At 45.1% G+C, this 22,284-nt stretch overlaps 1 long non-coding RNA gene across 1 annotated transcript in view; it reads right to left on the minus strand.

Moving 5' to 3' along the window:
- Positions 1-13,606: 13,606 nt before the first annotated feature.
- Positions 13,607-22,284, minus strand: part of LOC123521351 — a 141,137-nt gene continuing 132,459 nt past the window's right edge. The window contains exon 4 of the long non-coding RNA XR_006679807.1: positions 13,607-13,712. This is a non-coding gene — a long non-coding RNA (uncharacterized LOC123521351). The remainder of the gene's footprint in view (positions 13,713-22,284) is intronic.

Consider the following 22,284-nt stretch of genomic DNA (forward strand, 5'->3'; position numbering starts at 1 on the left):
GAAAAAAATTTGTAAAGGCTAATGATAAGGAAAAATGAGAAGGATTTCCAGGAGACGAAAACTGCAAGAGCAAAGGCCTGCCGTGGTCTTGGAATCAACGATGACCATCTACCCTGAAAGCGTGGGCCTAAAAACAAAGTAAATACAGAAACAAATATAAAAACACTGGGGGGAAAATGTTATGAAAAAAACCCAGAAGAAACGCGATGGGAGAGAAAGGAAAAGAAGAAAAAGAAAACATGGAGGTATAGTAGCACAGGTTTACACATTGGGCTGTTAACTTCAAGGTCAGTAGTTCAACACCAGTCGCCACTCTGAGGCAGAGAGATGAGGCGTCCTAATTCTGTAAAAAGTGACAGTCTCCCAAACCCACAGGGTCCGTTCTCCTCCGTGCCACAGGGTCACTGTGGGGGAGAGTCAGCAGGACGCCCATGAGCTTGGTGTGGAGTACCTTTTCTCACCAGCCACTAACCACAGGTCCACAAAACGCACCACTACTTCTTTCTCCACCCCCACTTACTCAGAGCTGGGCTCTGTTCTTCTGCAAAGGTCTACAACCTAGACACAGATCACTCCCCAACGTACACATCTGCTTCAACACATGGACAACAGCTATTCCAACCATTTCCATCGGGATGCTCCGCTCTAACAGCCAACTCTGGTCAAAACATGATTCCTACCTTACCCCCAAGTCAGCTGCCTTTGCTGTTTCTGTTGATGATGCCAAGCTCAATTCCTGGGTGCTCTTGCTCTTCCTCTCCTGTTCAGCTCCCCTTTCTTACCCCAACATGCTTCATTTCCACTGTCAAGGCTTCTGCCAGTTGGTGCCCTCGTCACAACACCCATCCTCTACAAAGCTCTCTTCACCGCTCCCCTGGCCTTCACACTGGTTTCTCAGTCCATCTGTTTGATAAACTAGATCACTACCCCGGCATTCTAAACCTCTGCTTTTAACAGTTTAACTTGCTCAAAAGCTTTCTGGTAACAACTCAACCACCTATATAGAGATAAAGCTTCAATTCCCAGCCAAAGATACACAAAGTCCTAACACAACCTGCTCCCAAACTCCTGTTATTCTGACTCCAAGCTGCCAAATTAGAGATCATCTTTCTGCCTGAAGCTTTTCCACACGTAGCTTTACTCATTACGTTTCAGCTAGAACTCCGTAAAAATGTCTTATCTGAACTTCTCACCTCAATGCCTTGGGGTGCACCAATCACCTATAGGTCTCCAGTCAGCAAATCTGATTCCCCTTTTAGGTCCACACTCAAGCCTTACAGCTCCACACACCATCATGAGGCCCTCATTTCACAGTGTGGTCAGGCTTAACCCAGCATTACTCGGCACGTCCTCAAGGGCAGGGCTTGGAAGCTGGGTAGAAACAAAGCATCCCAACCCAGCAAAGAAATGAGAACCTGTATGCCAGACCTGAGGGGTTCTGAAGTTTGAAAGCCCTTGTTTAAAGCACTCAAACTTTCCCCAAAGTCCAGGTCTATCTTCACTATGGTTGTTGGTAAGGAGATCTTGGGGCACAGCAGTTACATACATGGCTTGAACTGGCCGATCTTTCTACAGCTCATTGCCCGGCCTCTCTTCTTGATCCATCTGAATGCTCTGACTAAACCTACTCAGCTGGTGGCAGCCATCCAAGATGTGCACTGGCCAGAAGGGAGCATCCCAGCCAACTCTCTACTACAGAAAGTGTAGAACCATCACACCCCTTGCTCCCTCGTAAACCAAAGCCAATCTCCCTGCCATGAAGTCAGTGCCAACTCATAGCAACCCGACAGGACAGGTCAGAACTGCCCCGGTGGGTTTCCAAGGCTACAACTCTTTAAAGATGGGGGTAGAAAGCCCCATCTTTCTCCCAAGGAGCCACTGGGAGTTTCCAACCGTTGACCGTGAGATGACCAGCCCAATGCGTAACCACTATGCCCACCAGGGCTCCTTTTCTCACTGGTAGTGTCTGACAATTACCATTCTCCATGTCTCTACAGCGTCTTCTTTACCCAACCAATTTCAAGAAGCTCCTATCACACATAAACATGAGCACACTTAAAATAAAATCCTTTACTCACTCTTCACACCCTGCCTAGGAACGTACTTAGAAGAGGAATCTTATTTCTAATGCAAAGAACACTGGATTCGGAGTCACCATGGGCATTCAATCTGAACAAGCCACTGACCTCTCTGCCGGTGTTCACATCTGCAAACCTGGGCGGCCACCCTACCTGATGAAACAGTTATAAGATGACCACATGGCATAACTAAAGCAGTCAATTGTTATTTTTGTTCAACTCTCTTCCACTGCCTCTATCAAAAACAGTATATCCCCTTCCCCAATATAGTTTAGGGGGGGGGGATTTTTGGTCATCTGCTTCTATAGAGACTAATAGCCTTGGACGCCCTATAGGATTGCTATGAGCCATATCCACTCAACAGCACAGGGTTGCTTTTCTATTGAACCGCCTTCAACCTCATGTGTTTTCTATTGTCACATCTAACCGGTCCCACATGTTATTTAAAGAAGATAGATAAATAGATGATAGAGAGAGATATAGATATAGATACAGATATAAATATAGGGCCATAATTGGTTCCATGTGTCTTTGATTCCCCAAAATACTATGTTTACAAAATAAAAGTTTAATAGCTAATTTTTCCTACTGCTGAAAGACAGATATTCTCAATGGTACATAATTAACCAATAACAAAATTATGAGACAAAAATAAAATCTAATGGCTTTGTTAGAGAAGCACTACTTTATTGAACGTTATAGCCAGTCAACGAATGCTTTAAGTGCTTCCTCCTGAGTCATTTCTTGGACTTTGCTTTCCTGAGTGACTATCTGATCTCCCCTCCCCCCTGCAATGAGAGAGGAGTTTCATCTTACTGGAATTAGTCTGTGCTATTTATTGTTGCACTTGATGCTCTTGCTTACCACCTGTTTCGAGCCCTCCAATGACTACACTGATAACAGGGCTTTAGGCAATGCACTGGCAGTCACTTTTCTTTTTGACTTCAATAGCCTAGGTCACATGACAATGTTTGCTCTTTGTGTGTATAAGTTGAGCATTAGACACGGGATTTCAAGTTATTCATCATTAAGGTCATGAACAAAATTGAATACAGAAAAATCTACACTGTATAATCAATACACTATCCCATTTAATTCCTTTTTAAAGTAAGATTCAATAGATTCTCATCCAAGGAAGTTTGAAGAACAGAATCAAGGCTTGCTTTGGTTTCGGTAAGAAGATGTAAAACAGCACATAAGAAAATGTGTCAGCAAAAAACTTATCCTAAATAAAACCAAAGCATGAGTGTACAATCCTGAGCTTTTGGGGTTTTACAGTCAACCTTCAAGAAGAATGTTCCATTATGACAAGGGAACGTTCACCAATACCTGTGTGGCAGTCATAAAACCTACATGTACCTTAATAAGATCTAGATACACTATTATTTTCCAGCTAGCCAATATTGTAAGATCCAGGGAAGAGAGGAGCAGGCCTTGTGTCCTATCTACCAACAGGAATCAGGGACTGGACATTGGGAAGATTAACTATTGAATGAATGTTCTTGACAAACGATCAGATAAGAGTCCACAGGAGGACTCATAGCCCTGGTCTGAGATGCAGGTACCCCACCCACCCTCATCCCAGAGCCCACATGCACATCAATCAAACCCTGCTGGGGTATCCAGTTGCCCAGAAAGCAGTGGTTTTCAGTGCTAGCAGGCCAAGACTTGTATCATAGAGTCTTAATGAGCAGGATGGTATTTTAAGTTTTTTTCTCCTTGTCTTCTTGTAAGTAGAATGGAAAGAAGGAGGAAAAACAACCTAGCACTTTATTTCTTAATTATCTAGGGATTCACATGCTCTGAATACTCTTATTTAATTATAACACTCTATCTATCTATCTATCTATCTATCTATCTATCTATCTATCTATCTATCTATCTATCCAAGACAGGGTCAAGACCCTTCATGATCTTGGAATCTCACACACAAAGTACAGAGTCTAAAAAGCTTACTAGCCAGGTGGTCAAATGAATTCATCACCAAACAAACAGAGATCTGCGGACACACAAGACATGGCACCGCCTCTTTGAGGCCTCATAGGCCTGTTGTTATTTTTAAACATTTTAGTTCATATGTATCGGGTCTACTCCAGGTAAATCTTATAAAGGAATGCACAGTATTTTCACAAAATAGAGCAGGAGGGAAATATTCACTACTTATGAGAGCACTGGTTCCCACCTTTATTGGGCCTATCACTCCCTTTTCAGAAAAGAATTATCCAGCACTCACCCTGGCAATTAAAAGTGTTGGTATTACAGTTCATAATCCAGGATAATGTGCAGGCATCTGTGCTTGCAGACCCCCTGGATTATTCCTATGCCCTGGGGGCCAGTGGGGCAGCAGGATCATCAACGTAGGTAAGCATCATGCAAACCAAAAGGAAAACTCACTGCCATTGAGTCAATGTGACTCATAGTGACCCTACGGGGCAGAGTAGAACTGCCCTTCCTTCTCAGTTTCTGAGACTAACTGTTTTACAGGAGGAAAAGCCTCGTCTTTCTTGTCTGCAGGAGCTTGTGGTTTCGAACTGCTGACCTTTCGTTAACAGACCAACATGTCACCACCATGGCACCAGGGATGTGGGAAACAAAAGGATTTCTCTCAAGCTGTCTCCCCCAAATATATGCCAGACTTAGATGCTTGAGAATGACTATACATTTGGAGGTCATCAGGAGTAGCCATCTAGAGCAAGCAGACACCACTGTTTATCCCACAACAAGTAGGGCCCACTCCCTTCTGATAAGGATAGTAGTTGTCTGTTTCCTGGTAGGAGACACCAGGGAGGTCAAACCCGCCCAAGGATGACCAAGGTTAGGTTGCCATCATGAATCTAGGGGCTGCCCATCTTGTCACATGGATACCCCTAGACCTTCCCATTCCTATGGGCACACCCCTAGCTCATCCCCTTCCTGTCATGCTTATGCCTATCATAGATCCCCTTCCTACAATGTGTATGCCTATTGTACTGCCCCTTCCTGTGACGTGTGATTCTATAATCATGCCCCCAAAAGGTATATAGCCATGGGTCAGCAATATAGAGCTCTCTCTGACCTCTCTCTCTGACCTCTCGCTCCCTGGTCGCTCCCCTCTCTTCCCTCTCCTCTCCAGTCCTCTCTCCCTTGTTCCCTTGCCCTTCTTCCCTTCCCCCTCTCTCCATGTGGACCACAAGCTGGGCTGAGGTGAGCAATGCTACCATGTAATGTGTCTGACTGCATTATTTTAATATCTCTCATGCTCTCTATGACTCTAATATAATACTTATATATCTCAACCGTACAATTGTGCTTACTGAACCCATGGGTAGTAGCAGCAGGTGGGGCTGGCACCCCACACCCCACACCTCCAATTTAATTTAATACTACACAGGGATCCTGGGGAAACAAGGTACTAGAGGTCATTTCTTTGACGTCTGATTTACAGACAACTCTTACTTGCCCTTTCATATTGCCAACTCTTATTAGCAGCAAATCCTTCATAACAATCACTTTCAATGGCTGTCTATGCCACTTTTAAGTCACTGAAACAGCTTCAAGGATTTCCTTCCTAAAATTAGGGCTAAATATGCCTGCAGTACCTATTCCAACTTCCCAAAAGACCGGACTTAAAGACACACATAGGAGCAAATCTGGTTTGTAATCTATAACTCAGAGACTTCCTGTAACACGTCAGCCAACGTGTTTACCCAGATACACTGATTCTTTTGAAGTCTTCCTATTGCTCAGTTATACCAAATAAAAGCATTTCCAAACTCCAGCAGCCATCGCTACTTCATTGTCATGAAGCAGTCAAATGTCTAATAATACCAACAGCGACACCTGATCTGTATTTAGGGACTTCTTCCTCAAATAGCTCAAAGCACACAGAGCAAATCCTTGTTAAACTAATAGTGGTTAATGCAAACAGGCTGAATTCAAAGCAGCTGTTCCTCCCAGGCTGACAGCTCCCTCATTTCCCCCCCTTTTTCACATAAGAAAAACAGCCTTGTCTGAAGTGTGTTGATTCTGAGTACCATATATACTCGTGTATAAGTCAAGTTTTTTAGCACATTTTTAATGCAGTTTTGTGGCAAAATGAGGTGCTTCGGCTGATATTCGGGTTGGCTTATATTTGAGTATATATGGTATGTTTTTAATCTCCCCTTTTTGAATTAGGGTTTTTTTTAACTATGCTAGGAAAAAAACTAGAACTCTCATGTGCATTAACGAACCATGTGAGTGAGAATTATTTAAATTTACATGCCAAATATACCGCCTTTGTGTTTCCTTAATTATTAAGGTGATTTTCAGTCACTTTTTTTCTCACCAAGATAGACAATAGGCCAGGGCATTTACCCCGAAAACATAACCAGTCCACTAGCCTGCTCTCTTTATTTTTTTCTTGTCTTTAGTTTAAGATATGCTGGACATGTTCTTCCTTTGTATTTTCTAACTCGAGGACTTTGCACGCTTTCTCAAAATATGTTACTTTGTCTTCTCGACCGGCTCTTTGAACATTTTTGTTCATCTCTGACTTCATTTTTGTTTCTGCCTGACTTCAGGGTTTTTTTTAATTAAACACATTTATTGGAGGCTCTTACGTCTCTTATCACAATCCATACAATCATACATTGTGTAAAGCACATTTGTACATATGCTGCCATCATCATTTTCAAAGCATTTTTTTCTACACGAGCCCTTGATATCAGATCCTCATTTTCCCCACTCCCTCTCCCATCCTCCCTCCCTCATGAACTCTTGATAAGTCATAGATTATTATTTTCATATCTTACGTCTTCCTTCACCCACTTTTCTGCTGTTCGTCCCTCTGGGAGGGGGTTATGTAGCCTCCTCTCTTTAAAGCAATAGATAATTACTATGCCTATTCTATTCCATTTTTGATCATCGGACGCCCCACCTTCTTCATGTTGTAAATTAGGTGGGATGTTACATTTCAGATCATCAACTTTGTATTCAATGGTTTAAAGGTGGGAGAATCAAATGATAATGCTCTATCAAGGCATTTCCTAGTTTCTTGATTCTCTTCCATTGCATCCAAATAAAACGAGGATGGAGAATAACCAAATCTTTTGCCTTCAAAGAAAGTTCCCATTGCTCTTTTTAATAAAGCTCTAGTGTCTTGGGTAAAATCCACAGCCCTTTCTGATACTATCATCCAGACTTTTTCTGTTGTTACAACATCTGTTACTTTTTTTTTTTAGGTTTTTAAACGTCATTTCATTGCGGGGTCTTACAGCTCTTATAACAATCCATACATCCATTGTATCAAGCACATTTGTACATATGTTGCCATCATTTTCAAAACACTTTCTTTCTACTTGAGCCTTTGCTATCAGTAACTCTTTTTACCCCACCCTCATGACCTCTTGATAAATTATAAATTGTTATTATTTTCATATCTCACACCATCTGCTGTCTCCTTTCACCCACATTTCTGTTGTTCTTCCTCCTTGGTGTGGGGGTGGGGGCGGGAATGGGAGTGGTTATACGTAAATCATTGTGATCAGCTACCCCTTTCTCCCCCCACCTTCCCCATACCCTCCTGGTATTGCTACTCCCATTACTGTTCCTGGGAGTTTTGTCCTAGATTCCATGTGTCAAGAGCTCTGTATCTGTACCAGTGTGCATGCTCTGGTCTAGCTGGACTTGTAAGGTAGAACTGGGGTCATGATAGTGGGGGTAGGGTGGGGAGAAGCATTAAAGAACTGGAGGAATGTTGTGTGTGTTCCTTCGGTGCTATACTGCATCCTGCGGACTCCTCCCTTGTGACCTTTCTGTGAGGGATGTCCAATTGTCTACAGATGGGCTTTGGGTCTCCACTCTGACCCCACTCATTCCCATCGGTTGGTTTGTTTTAAGAAGCATTTTATTGTGAACTGGGTTAAGGCTCACAGAGCAAATCATATACCCTGCTTCCTCCCTCTTTTGTGTTTTCATTCTTCCTTCTTTCCTAACCCTTCCTGACTTCTCCCTGTTCAAATGCTTCTCTTTTGATCCCAAGTGGCTGATTTTTAAAGGACCTCTGTTGCCTACTGTTACTGTTCACATTACAGACCTAGCCTATTGTTTAGCTAAACATGGAGCCACAAGTGTCAGTCCCAGACCTGAAGGGTGACAAAGGTCCACACTCTCTATGGTCCCACCAGTTTATTATCAGACCACCAAGCCTGGTTTTTGTTTTTTGTTTTTGTTTTTGGGGGGTTTTTTTGGGGGGAGGGGGGCGGGCGTTGTTTTGTTTAGGTTTTTTGGTTTTTTTAATCATTTTATTGAGGGCTCATACAACTCTTATCACAATCCATACATACGTCTGTGTAAAGCACATTTGTACATTCGTTGCCGTCATCATTCTCAAAACATTTGCTTTCCGCTTGGGTTCTTGGAATCAGCTCATGTTCCCCCTTCCCTCCCCACTTTTAGATGGACAAGACACCTGGAAAATACCCTTACAAGCAAACATGGCTGCTGTGTGTTTGAAGCCCGTGCCAAGGCTGGGGGCGGCACCTCTTTCAAAGGAGGGGTCCATATACCTGCAAAGGTCTCCCAGGGAACAACTTCCATCTGATCATGGCTCTGAGGTGAGGCTCCTCATGGCCAAAATGCCAGGAAATGACTTCACAGCCCAGCTGTGAAAGCAAGCAGCCTTTGGAGTTTTACAGCCATTAAATCCTTAAAATATCATTTCCCAAACCCCCCTTCTCTCCCAAAGAAAATACATTAACTCTGATTTTGCTTCCAACTACTGTTCTTTGGGCAACTAGCAAATGTGGAAATAGCAGATTCAAGTTTTGTGTTCCCCCTTTGATTTTTGTGTCCACAAGACGCTATTTAATTGATTTCATTCCCACATCAATGTAATAGATTCAAATATATTATGTCCACATTTAAAGTGATGTTGTATGCTGAAAACATGAATGCCCAAAATAACGGAATAAGTCTGCATTTGACAATCATTTTCTCGGTGAGGTTCTGCCAATAGCACAGCCATCCTGTAAGAGGAACAGAAGGCACTGACAATCATTTTCCCGGTGTGGTTCTGCCAATAGCACAGCCATCCTGTAAGAGGAACAGAAGGCAGCTGGAGACGTGCTAAAAGCTGGGCAGGAAGCGGGTGGAAAGAAGACACATGTTTGCAATCTGTTCAGAGTCTCATCCTAAAACTTCTTAATATATCGGCGATAGCACTGGTAGAAAAATAGGATGCCGTGTCTGAGTCAAACAGCTCCAAACCAAAATCAAACTCACTGTCACGGAGTCGATGCGGCCTCATCGTGACCCCAATAGGACAGGGTAGAACTGTCTCAGTGGGTTTCTGAGACTGTAACTCTTTACAAAAGTAGAAAGCCTCCTTCTTCTCCCCACGGAGCAGCTAGTGGTTTGGAACAGCTAACCCTGAGGTTAGCACCCCAAGGCATAACCACTCTGCTACCAGGATTCCTAGACATGGCGTTAGTCTTTCTTGTCTTAGTCTCACTGATAGTCAAATAATATGAAGACCTTGAAGGTTAAACTATTAGCAACTTTCTCTTTCTCCATGACTACACCTCTGGCTAGTTTCTACTATGAGCAGCTGCTGGGTGCAGCTCTGAATGTCCTGAGGCTGTAAAATCTTTATGGCAGCACAGAGTCTCAACTGTTCTCCCGCGGAACGGCTGGGTGAGTTCGAACTGCTGACTTTGAGGTAAGCAGCCCCACGTGGCACCCAGCAGGGCACGCTGAGTCAGACTGACTCAAAGGCAGTGAGGTGGTGTGTGGGGGCGAGTGTTTCTAAGGACTCTTCCTTGTGAGGTGTCATGTGTGCTGGTCTCCCCTAAAGCAGTCCTTAAGAAAGAGGCACATAGATCGCACCGTGGTTCTCTGCGGACCCTGTTTGTATGTGTCTAAGCACAGCTGGGTACTTAGAGAATCTGTATGGGAGGTTCTTTATGCCATTCCATGACACATGGAATAATTCATTCTTAAAAAAATATATATCAGGGGCTCGTACAGCTCTTATAACATTCCATACATCAACTGGATCGAGCATATTGGTACATATGTTCCCATCATCATTTTCTAAACACTTTCTATTTGAGCCCTTGGTATCAGCTCTTCTTTTTTCCCTCCCTCCCCGCCCCCCAATTCAGACATTCTTGGGACAAATTCTAGCAACTTCCTGCACAGAAGCAGTTCTGCTACACTGAAATGTTAGGTGACTCGTGAACATACCGGATGGCAGATCTAGGAGGTGTGCCCTGCTGGATCGGTGAGGATATATTATTACAAATTAAACTGGAAGTCCCAAATGGCTACAGTATAAAATCTGAGGGCTTCAGAGTCTGAATTCTTGAAATCACTCAGTTCCAACTGCTCTTTGAATTGTCTGCCGTTACCACTCTTTTCTAACGCACAAAGCTCTCCTCGCTCCACATAACGGTTGCCCGCTCACAAACATGCACCTCGTATGGCAGTCCTGGTAGTGCAGGGGCCACACGCTGGGCTGCGAGCCAGCCACAGGTTACCAGTGGGAATCCCTCATTGCTTCTCGGGATTGGAAGGAAAGACTGTGTGCTGCTCCGGGTACAGCGTCACAGCCTTCGAAACGCAAAGGACTTGTTCATCCCTGTTCAATCGAATCACTCTGAGTCAGCAGTGACTCAATGGCGGTGGGGTAGGACTTGGTCTTATCAGACAACAGAGGAGATACACACACACACACTCCCTGCCTTTGGAGTAATGCCATTGGACTGCGATGTTCGCAGATTGAGCCCACCAGCCCCCCGAGGGAGAAAGAGGGGGGCTTTGTACTCCCGTAAACAATTGCACGACTCTCAGCAACTCAAGGGGGCCAGAGTTCTACCCTGTCTTACAGGGTCACTGTGAGAGGGCAGAGTTAGCAAGCAAGCATGCATCGTAGACTGCACTCGCAGCAAAGCCAACAACACATCCATGAAACCGTCCCGGGCCTCTTAGCAGTTACGTCATTTGATCAGACACTTAAAATAATCCGATCTGATGTATGCAAATGACTTTATTCAAATTGACAACCATAGTCTCAGGGATATTACAAGGAGCCTTCCCTTTTCAATACTCAATTAACCATCTAATACAGGAATTTATAAATGACTGATGATAAGGTCTGATTTTCGTAGTAGTGTCAAAGTCATTCCCACGTGACCGTCTTAATGCTGAAGAGGAAATGTGTAAGAAATTGTCGAAACCAGGGAGGAAGGTTTAAGCAGCAACCCTGAAGCCCATTGGGTGTCAGCAGCAAGTCCCTCCCCTTACTATGACAATCAGAGGTCTCTCCAAACAAGGTGAAATGCCCCTCCCCCAAAGGGGGGGGCTGGAGAGGGTGGGTGAAATTGCCTCAATTAAGAACCCCTGGTCTAACCGACATTAAGTCCTCTCTTCTACGACACAAGGATTACATTTATTTTTCACTTATACAACTCCATCAAATAAACGCAAAATCTAAAGATGACGTAATGCATACATGGTCACTAAGCAATTATTTGCTCTCTTTTGAACCAGCTTCCATTTATTTATTTTTTTAAAAATTTATTCCCGGTCAGAAGAACTGGAGCCAATACTTTTAAAATAAGTCATTTGTTTACTTCCTCATGGCTCATAACTGGGAGGCTCTCATACTTCCACCGCGGCAGACCCAAGGTCGGCCCCTTTGCTCTTTGGTCCAAAAAAAAAACAAAACCAAGCATTATCGCCGGAAATGCTCCCGAGCACAGCCAAGGTTCTCACACAGGCATTTTCTCCAGCACCACTTAGGCACACCTTGCTTTTATGGACTTGTGGTTTCCACCGAAACAAGTTGTTCTGCATACTTCTTCCTACTGCTAAGTACTTGACCTCCCGGCTGCCGCTGGGAAGTGTTTTCCCATCCCTGGGAGCGAGGCTTGGGTGCCGGGTTTTCCTTAACACTTTAGAAGCAGTGTCCGTCGTTCCAGAACACACACACCACACAAGCTCGGCACTCGCTGACGGACATGTCCACACATACAAACACGGGCAATGGGGGTTCAAAGCTGGCTGTGATTTGTTAAGAGAAAAGCGCTTTAACTCTTAGGACGTGGTACCACTTTAATAAGAGAGTAGGCTACCAAAGCCAAGCACGGCTTTGCCCATCAGATAGGTCTTGGAAAGAATATTCTGCCCGGAAGAAATCAGTCTGCGCAAACATTCCTATCTGCTGGGCATGAGGCCTGGCCGTGCGTGCTGGAAAATGGAGCCGTTGACTTGTGGTGCGGAAGACCAAGGCCGCACAAGGGCTTGTCAGTCCCTCAGGTACACGGCCGAGTCGGCCCTACTTCTCCATTGCTGGGTAGTTGATAAAAGCCTGCTCAGCACTACGAGATACACATAGGTTCAACAGTTGGTTTGCTGATAAATATGCAGAGGTAGACTTTTAAAAACCCATTCTACCTTGCATGTTTAGGTTTTAGTATTAGAAGTCCACGCATCTTCTCAATTATTTTTATAGATCGCTATTCACTTTGCCTCCCGCCCAAAAAAATAAAGTCATTTTTAAAATCAGTCAACTTTTAGTAACTACTAACGCTGTAACGCAGACATATTAACCACATAAAGCGCGCCATCAAATGGGTATAAGCTGACTTTCCAATTTTTTCCCCATTACTTCTCATCTTAAGAGTATGATGTTCATATTCTCTCCTGGAAAAATACTTGGGGGTGGGGAGAAGTGAGGCACAGTAGGGTGCAGAACCATAATGATAAGGATGCAGTCTCTCTTGCAAAATTAAATCACTTTTCTGTCACACTGATCATGTAACATGAGTGTATTACTGATTCCCTCCGAGCAAATTAGACTTATAGGGGGGAGGAACCTATCACAAGGGCCCGAACCCAGATTTCCTGGAGCCATTCCTCATGCACAGACACCATTTTTCCATGAACACCCCCATGGTTCGTTCACCTGCCCCCACATTCACCCGCACTTTCACTTTCTCCTTCGTATTATTAAAATGCTGCGAAACCGTTCGAGCTCTTTAAGAAAATCATCGGAAGCGACACAAGGTTGTTGGCATTCCTTGTTGGTTCCAGGCACTGCAGCCTTGCAACTCTGAAGATTGTCTCTTTCATTGCTGTCCCTACTCGGATTTTTTAGATTAGCAATATGTCTTCATTCCAAGTATAAGACCAATGATTTTTTTAAGAATCCCCATCTAACTCCGTAAGCTATTGGAGATCTCAGCTCACTTTATAAGCGCCCAGAGCCTCCGCACCATTAGTTACCAAACACTACCACGTTACCTAAGAATGAAAATACAAACTTCCCTTTCAGTTAGACTAAAGATATAAACTACCACCATCCACGGTGAGTTACAGATGACAGGCAGCTTCACAGTCGAAGTCTGTGTGTTTAAAATTTTTAAAGGCTATTTTTGAATTAGAAGAGACGGTGGGGGGGGGGGGCTGATATTGTTCAGGAATCACCAACTCTCAGCATTCTCTTCCCGGCAGCCACCAACCAGCCCAGAGTCCATAAACTATTTAACATCCAGGTGAAACTTACTTGAGGGTGACCCGGTTGGATAAATCCTGTAGATCCCCGGGATGAAAAAGCTGGGCTTCTTTCAATCCGATCTGTTCACAGGCTTTCAAAAAAACGTTGATATTATCCTGTGGAAAGAGGTGGAAAGTGGTTGCTTAGCCCAGCAGCTCACTATCAAAGGTTACCAATCTTTATGATAGAATTCCAGGCTTCAAAGTCCAATTACACGCCGCAAAGGAAAAAGAAAAAAGGCAGCAAGAATGACAGGCACGTATATCTCAAAAAAGAAGACAAACTGTTTTTAACTACATGGCACTGCCATTCCGATTGAGCCCCTCCAGAGGACAAACACGAGTGCTACCGTATGCCCGGACACACGCTGTTTCTGGTGCTCTCTCTGGCTGGCTCGTTAAACATTACCTGTTACAGGACAAGTGCCCAGCCACTGAGCAGTCGTCTACAGTTTGATGTCAGCTCAGCTCTGCAAACAACCGCCCTCTTCCCAGCTTTGCACGGCAAGCCTCACCTCTCCTCTTTAAAAATAACTCCGGCTACTGACACTCACCCACCCAGAAACTGTTGGCAGGGAGGAAATAGGAGGAGGAACATTCTGTTTCTTTGATTACAGAAATTACAGCACGGCGGTGGAATACCACACCTGGAATCTGGGTTTGGCTGCTGAGCCGGCTCTTGACAGACGGGGAAACCACACTGTAAGGAGCCAGGGGAGGTCAGCTTTCATTGGCTAACGAGTCTAGTTTGGGTGGGGTATCCCTGCACCTGCCTGGAGAACGGCCCCCCCAAAAGGAAAACCTCTCCCTGCACCCCCCAACCCTGCCCTAATCATCTCATATCAACACCCAAACCTTCCATTCACAAATCAGCACTCTCCACTCCTGTCGGCTGCAGCGCCGTCACACTGACCGGCTGCCATGCCACCCTGCCTGGTCACGGTCAGCTGGCGTGGAGAGAACACATTTGCTTTGCAATTAGTGCAGCCTTCCACCTTGACGACTTAGGCACATAAAATAAGGTGTGTGCTGCCGTGACTCTGGGCTTGCGATGGCTCCACGTGGACTCCCTCTCTCCACGTCAGGCAAGCGAATGGCCTGCGGGCATGCCAGCGCACGTCGGTCCACTTAGGCGCTGGCACCACCACTTGTGTGGTGTGAGCTCCCTGAAACCTCACTCCCACCCCCACCCAGCCCTCCCAGCTGGCTCTGCCTCTGAGACCAGAGACAACCTGCCACTTAAGAGACAGGCAATTACTGTTTTCCCCAAGCTCAAGAGGCTCGTCCCCATGGGAAGAAAATCAGGGTGGACCAAGCAAAGAGGGGAGGGAAGGATCCGAGAAAGGAAGGAAGGAAAGAAGATGAAGGCATTGCCATTCAAAGGCACCGATTCCTGGCCAGTGAGGGGCAGGCGGGAAGTGGTCATGCAAATGAGTGGCAACAGAAATGCCACTGTAGTTGCTAGGGACACTACCTACCTACAGGGCATGAAAAGCAAAAACAAAACATGGGCTATAGAGTGAACAATTACTGGAGGGAATGCTGGGTAAAAGCGGTCCCAGGATTCATATTCTCAGCTACTGACGGTAAGAAAGCTTGGAGGTTCAAGTCTCCACCCCAGCGTGCCTTGGAAGAAAGGGCTGGTGATCTACTACTGAAAAGCGAACTACGGGAAACCTCACAATGCACATCTCTGACACACACGGAATAGCCCGAGCTGGAGGCCAGTGCCACAGAACGGGAAGGTTCTTCTCAGTACAGCACGCTACACGCTACCGGACTGCCAGATGAAATGCACGATGCCTGCTACATTAGAACAGGTCAGAGATGACAGGAAAGTCAGGAGGGGAACAGCTGTGCGAGGGGTGCAGGTCTGAATTTATGGGGGGCAGAGGGAGAAAGGGACAGATTTCAGGGACAACATTTCAGGAGAAGAAGGAAGTGATCGTTTTCCTGTTCCATTCGCATAATTTCTAAACGCTGTACTTTTGGTAAATAGCAAATTTTTCAAGTGAATGATTCTGAAACTGGTCTTTTGAGAAAGGGTCAAGAACAGCTATTTTAGTGGCCTGTATCTTATAAGATGCAGTCTTTTTTCAAAAGAGAAAAAGAAACCATTAATAGTCTTCCCATCAATTCAGGGCGGTTCTGAATATCCTACATATTTTCATGCCAAAGTTTAAATGAAAATAAAGCTATTAATAAACAGCCACGATAATTCCTCACATAGTTGATGAAAACATAGTAGCATTCATCCGACTGACAAATATGTACAGATTGATAAGAACTATGAAAGACGCACCCACCTTGGAACCTTTAAGTATTTAAAAATAAATCACTTATAGTCTTTAAGTGGCTACTCTTAATTGGAAACAAAGTTTAAGAAAAATAGATACTATTGTGGCTTCCGTGGTTACACATTGGGCTTCTATCTGCAAATTCTTCGGGAGAAAAGGTTTTCTGCTTCAGTATAAAGAATTACAGCCTCCAAAACACTGCCCTATAAGGTCGCTATGAGTCACATCAACTTAGTATCAGTGTGTGTTTCATTTGGACACAATAAATATGACTCAATTTGAATTTTAAAGAAAGCCTTTATATTAACTAAAAAAGCACGATACCATTTCGCTTCTCAGACTTTTGGCTAAGATCAAGTGTAAAAAAGCACGATACCACGTATGTAGTTGAGGCTCCCTTCAGTTCAAAACTGAAAGTCTTTATACACAAATCCGCACATGACCTACGCAGCAAGAACTAAGATCAGAATTACAGCCCAAGTCTTGCTTACTGGGCTGGAACCCAATAGTAATGATTTTTTCCCTTTAATATTTCAAAGGACCAAGGCAGAGAGTTGCCTCGGGGCAAGATATAAAATGTTCATGTCTGTTGTAATATTACAAAGCCACACCCAGCTCAACATATTAAAAAGGACTCATCTCATCCTCATTCCACATAATCATTTTCACTTGAAACCATCAAATATAAACAAAATAAAGGATAGGTTGAAACAAATCTACTCTAACTGGTCCGGTGGCCAAGACTCCAGGTTACCTCTTTGCCTAACCAGTTGGGTGATCTTGGAACAAGGCGTAAGCCTTTCTGCCCCCCCTTTTCTTCGTATGGAAAATGAGTAGCTGGGCCCCAAGCCCACCTGTAAGATAATTGGACAATCCAATTATCTCAGAAGGGCCATACAGAAGGGATGAAAAATCCAGGTGGTGGTATAGAACTATCGTCTAGTCCTTTCATATTTCTTCCCATTACTATTATGGTTTTTATTTTACCACATTAATCATGTTAGATTCATGTATGTTCATTTGTATATCTAAGATCTTTCAGTACATGAAAGCCAAGTTAGATAACCCTTCAGAAACAGTAACAGGAGTAATAGTTCCCTGAGGGTACGGGAAGAGAGGAAGAGGAAGGGCGGTGCAGGGAGAGAATAGTATTGATGGGTATATAACCCCACTCGATGGGATCAAAAACAGAATCGTATGTGAATGGATATACTGGATTGCGTAAGATATGCACCCCCCCAAAAAAAACTAATATAGAAAAAATAAATAAATAAGGGTTCCTGTGGGGCAGAGTAAGGGAGGGAAGGGATAAAGGAGGGCTGATATCAAGGACTTTAAGAAGAAAGAAAATGTCTTAAAATTGAATTTAGTAGCAATACTAAATACAAAATACAATACTGCTTGATGTGATTGAACTATAGAATGTTATGACATCTGTAAGAGCTCCCAATAAAATAAGAAAGAAGAGGAAATAAATAAGTAGTTGGAGGCTTTGCAGCCCATTATCAAGGACAAATAACACACTTAAAACGTGCAGGGGGACATCGGACTGTGTAAGACACGACAAAATAATAACTTATAAATTATCAAGGGTTCATGAGGGAGGGGTGTAGGGAGGGAGGGGTGTAGGGAGGGAGGGGAAAAAGTGAGCTGATACCAAGGGCTCAAGTAGAAAGCAAATGCTTTGAGAATAATGAGGGCAACAAATGTACAAATGTGCTTGACACAATGGACGGATGTAAGGATTGTGATAAGAATTGTACAAGCCCCAAATAAAATGATTTTTAAAAATAAATTTTAAAAAATTAAAAAGTGCAGGGAGGGGGAATTCTATTGTCTATTCATCCCACTTTTCCCCAATCTTTTTATTTATCATTTTTGATGTATATTATTAATTGGAAGTTAATACATATATAATTCCATAGTTCAATCACATCAAGCAGTATTGTGCAATTGCTACCACAATCCATTTTCAAACATTATTTTTCTTCCTGAACTCCTTGATATTGTCTCCCTGTACCCACCCCTTCCAAAACCTTTATTCTATTTGCTGTCCCTATAGGTTCATCAGTCCTGGATTTCATACACGGAAACACAGAAAAATATAACACAACTTCTGGAGGGTGATCCCCAATAACATAACACCTCTGAGATAAACCCTAATATGAACCAAAACAAGAATACAGAAAATCCACAAACTTTTGGTAGTACCTTCATCCTTCTTTCCCACCAGAAGGGAAGCCCAGCCCTCTAAGTAGCCCCCAAAAGCCTCCCAGCCATAAAACACTGTACGACAAAATTCTGCTCTAAGCATTCCCACACTTTAAAGAACCAAACATCAGAGTCTCAAACACAAACCCCAAATAGAGAGGGTCTTTGAAGAACTCTACTACCTCCTTTAGTTAGTTGACAGGCTCTCTGCGCCTCTGAATTAAGCACTGGAAACCTAACCCACAATGACGGCGGAGATTTCCACGCACCCTTGTCCCACGTGGGTCGAGTAGAACTTCCCTGTAGAGCTTCCCAGCCCATCTGCCTGTGGACGCTGAACGAGGGATAAGTTGGACCAAAGAAGAATCAATCCCTCTAAAGTATGGTGCTGGCGCAGAATATTACATAAGCCATGGAAGCCAAAGGGACAAACAAAACTGCCTTGGGAGCAGTACATCCAGAAAGCTCCTTAGAAGCAAGAATGGAAAACCTTGGCCTCGCATAGTTTGGACACCTCCAAGGGAAGAACCACTCCTGCAAAGGACAGGATGCTTGGTGAAGACCCCTGCCACCCAGGCAATGGCGACTCATAGCTTACCCGCGGACGGTGTCTGAGACTGTAACTGTCGATGAGAGTAGAAGTCCAATCTTTCATCCCATGAACTGCCGACCATGCGACTGCAGCCTGGCGCTTAACCACCACACCACCAGGGCTCCCCGGGTAAAGTGGGGGGGTCAGCAGAAAAGAAAACCTTCGTCAAGATGGCGGCCACCATGAGCTCGGACCTAGCGATGATTGGGAGAATGGTACCACACAGAGCTGTGTCTTATTCTGTGGTGCACAGTGTGGCCCTAAGTCAGAAGCAATTTGATGGCCCCTAAGAACCACCAGCACTGCCACCTTCACTGGCGTGGAATTCCACACTTTTCTCTGCAAAGCAGCTGATGGGTTGCAACCACCAACCTTCCAGTGGGCAGCTGAGCTTTTAACCACTGCACCACCAAAGCCACTGCTGTCGGGTCAATTCTGACTCACGGTGACCGTACAGGACAGAGCAGATTTGCTTCTTTGGGTTTCTGAGTCTGTGTATCTTTATAGGGGCAGAAGTCTCAGCTTTCTCCTACAGAATGGCCGGTGGGTTTGAACTGTAGACCTTGTGGTTAGTTGTCCCACAAGTAACTCACTACACCACTAGGGCTGCTCCTGAATTATGAGCAACGCCACAGAAATAGAAATCAACAAGAAGGTTGGAGATTTTCACATTTTCTCTGACCCCTTCTCTCCCTTAGCTATGAATCCGTTACATGGCAGCCATGACCAGTGCAGAGCAGAGGGAGAGAGATCCTCACTAAAAACCTCGCTGCCATTGAGTCCACTACAATTCATGGTGACCCTAAAGGACAGTGTAGAGCTGCCTCCGTGGTGGCCGAGACTGTACAGTGTAACTCTTTATGGGAGTGGAAAGCCTCATCGTTTTCCCTTGGGGTTACTGGCAGTTTCAAACTGCTGACCTATGGTCCGAAGCCCAATGCATAACCCACTACACAACCAGAGCTCCCGGAGGGGAGGGGAGGTTAGAGATTAATGAACCAGGAATGGCAGAATTTGTTAACAAGTGAGGCAGGTATTAGTCACTGCACCATGTACAATCGTTCATATTGTTGCACAACAAATTACTCCACAGCTTAGCAACTTGAAACTGTGTATCCCACTGAGCATCTCTCCTCTCTCCAGGAGGGCAGGAAACCTCTGCTTTTCCACAAATGAATCTTTCCATAGGACCGACCTCCTGGCTGCCGCTGTACTAGATAGAGCAGCTGGCTTCTCCCAACGGAGTGAGGTCAGCAGGGAACGAAGTTGGGGATGGATTTTGTGCTGCGGCATCTGAAGTCGCACTCCATCATCGACTCAAATAACCGACTGGCTACAGAGGTTGGCCCAGTTTGATACAGGAAGGACGATGCGCGCGCGTGTAAATGCCACGTGGTAAGAATAAATGGGGGCGATCTTGAAGACTGGCTACCATAGTCCATACTTTGCCCCCCCCCCCCCCAACGACTCATACTCTCCCGCATCCAAACTGTGCTAGCGCTTCACAGAAAGACAAAAGAAACACGCTGCCAGGAGGACAGCTGCCCTGTGGGGTGGGAGGCTGGGCCTTTACAGGAGCAGAAAGCCTGGTCTTTCTCTATTAGAGCGACTTCTGAGCTCAAACTGCTCCCTTTGGGGGTATAGCCCTGCACCCCCCCGACTATGCCGCCAGGCCTCCGCACCCTCCAGGGCTCCCAGATCCTCTCCCTCTACGGTCAGCACCGAGTGCACAGTCTCACTCAACGCCATCCCATCCAGGTATCACAGTGCACAGGAGATCTGCAGGGGTGCTTTCGCAGGAAGAGCCCCTTGCGACACAGAAAACCCTTTGCCTGGGAGTCAATTCCAACCCCTAACCACCCTGTAGGGTGCGAGGGGCTGGAGGGGTCGCAGCCTGAGCTCTGAGGGAGCAGCTGACGAAGGGGCAGAAAGGATCGGAGTCAATATGCCATTAAGGGGGTCGTAGAGCAACATAGAAGAGGGACTCATGCCCACACAGCAATGTTTAAGACAACGTTAACATAGGTGGTCGGGGGAGGCATTCGGAGAAGAGGTCCAAAGAAGCCTGAATGTCAAGAACAAAGGAGGGTGAGATGCCACAAAGACGGGGGAGGCAAGGAGGAGAAGCCTAGGAACGAGGCCCTCACACGGAGTGCCTGGTGAGCACCCACTCCAAAGGGCTGAGTGGGACCCAGTAAGAAGCCATTATGAATCCTGAGGGTGGGGCGGGGCAACCCTGAATAGTCTGACCAGAGCCCCAAGAGCAAGAAAGGTCTCTGGTAAGAACTCCCCTCCCAGAGCCCTTCTGGCTCAGGCAGGGTGTCAGAATGATTTCTCTCAGCAAGGGTTTGTCAAGCAATGAAGGCCTCTCCTGCTTTATTATTTTACTGCTTCCCCTCCTCGCTGTTACAAGATGCTTTCTCTAAGGTGTTTTAATAGGGGAGTGTGGCCGTTTAAGAGTTTTGTTTGTAGAGAGAGGGAGAGTCATCGGTCAAGTCCAACGCATAGTCACTTCTGACTCATAGTCCACGTCATCAAGCTAACTCCGACTCACAGCAAACCTGCACAAGGTTCACCGACAATGTCGCTCTCAGGCTCCCTCCTGGGCCTTTGATTCTGAGTTGGAGTATGTGTGTGGGAGGGCGGAAGGGGGGAGTAGGTGTTACAGATTCAATCATTTAAAAAAAAAAATTCAACCAATTAATTTTAACTTAACAAACCTCCCAATGTTTTCATCTCGCTCCCTACCCCCAACCCCTTCCTACAGTATATTACTTTCCCCGTTACCCAAGTTAGGCTGCTAACCCCAGGTCAGCAGTTCGAAACCACCAGCGGCTCCAAAGAAGAAAGGTGAGGCTTTGTGCTCCTGTAAAGAAGCACAGTCTCAGAAACCCACAGGGTAGCTCTACTCTTGAGTAGGAGCCATGTCAATGGCAGTATGTTTGGGTCTGGTTTTGTTGTTTATTTTGTGTTTTCTCACCTAACACTTGTCTAACCCTCTAGTTTATGCTTGCCTTGCCCCACACCCTCCATCACCAGCCCTGGGAAGCTTCAAAGTCCATGACTATAAATCTTGACGGGAACAGCAGCCTGGTTTTTCTCCCATGGAGCAGCTCAGGGTTTCTATCTCCAGCCTTGCAGTGAGCAGTCTGACACACCTGGGAGAGCCACCTGGGCACCTGAAAGTAGTCTGTTTATCTATGTCTGTGTCTGTCTGTGTCTCTGTCTCTCCCTTCCTCTTTCCCTCTACACACGCACACACACATGCACACACACGTGCAATAAGGCTGCTTGCTCCTATAAAGATTTACCGGCTTGGAAACTGTAGGGCTGTCTTTTTTTAAAATCATTTTATTGGGGGCTCCTACAACTCATCAAATCCATACATACATCCATTGTGTCAAGCACCTTTGTACATTTGTTACCCTCATCATTCTCAAAACATTTGCTTTCTACTCGAGCCCTTGGTATCAGCTCATTTTCCCCTCCCTCCCCAACCCCTCCTCACTCATGAACCCTGGATAATTTATAAATTATTATTTTGTCATATCTTACACTGTCCAACGTCTCCCTTCACCCACTTTTCTGT

The sequence above is a fragment of the Echinops telfairi genome, unplaced genomic scaffold (genome assembly GCF_000313985.2).
Source record: "Echinops telfairi isolate 266 unplaced genomic scaffold, ASM31398v2 ScPeMD7_11;HRSCAF=52, whole genome shotgun sequence".
NCBI classification, from domain to species: domain Eukaryota; kingdom Metazoa; phylum Chordata; class Mammalia; order Afrosoricida; family Tenrecidae; genus Echinops; species Echinops telfairi.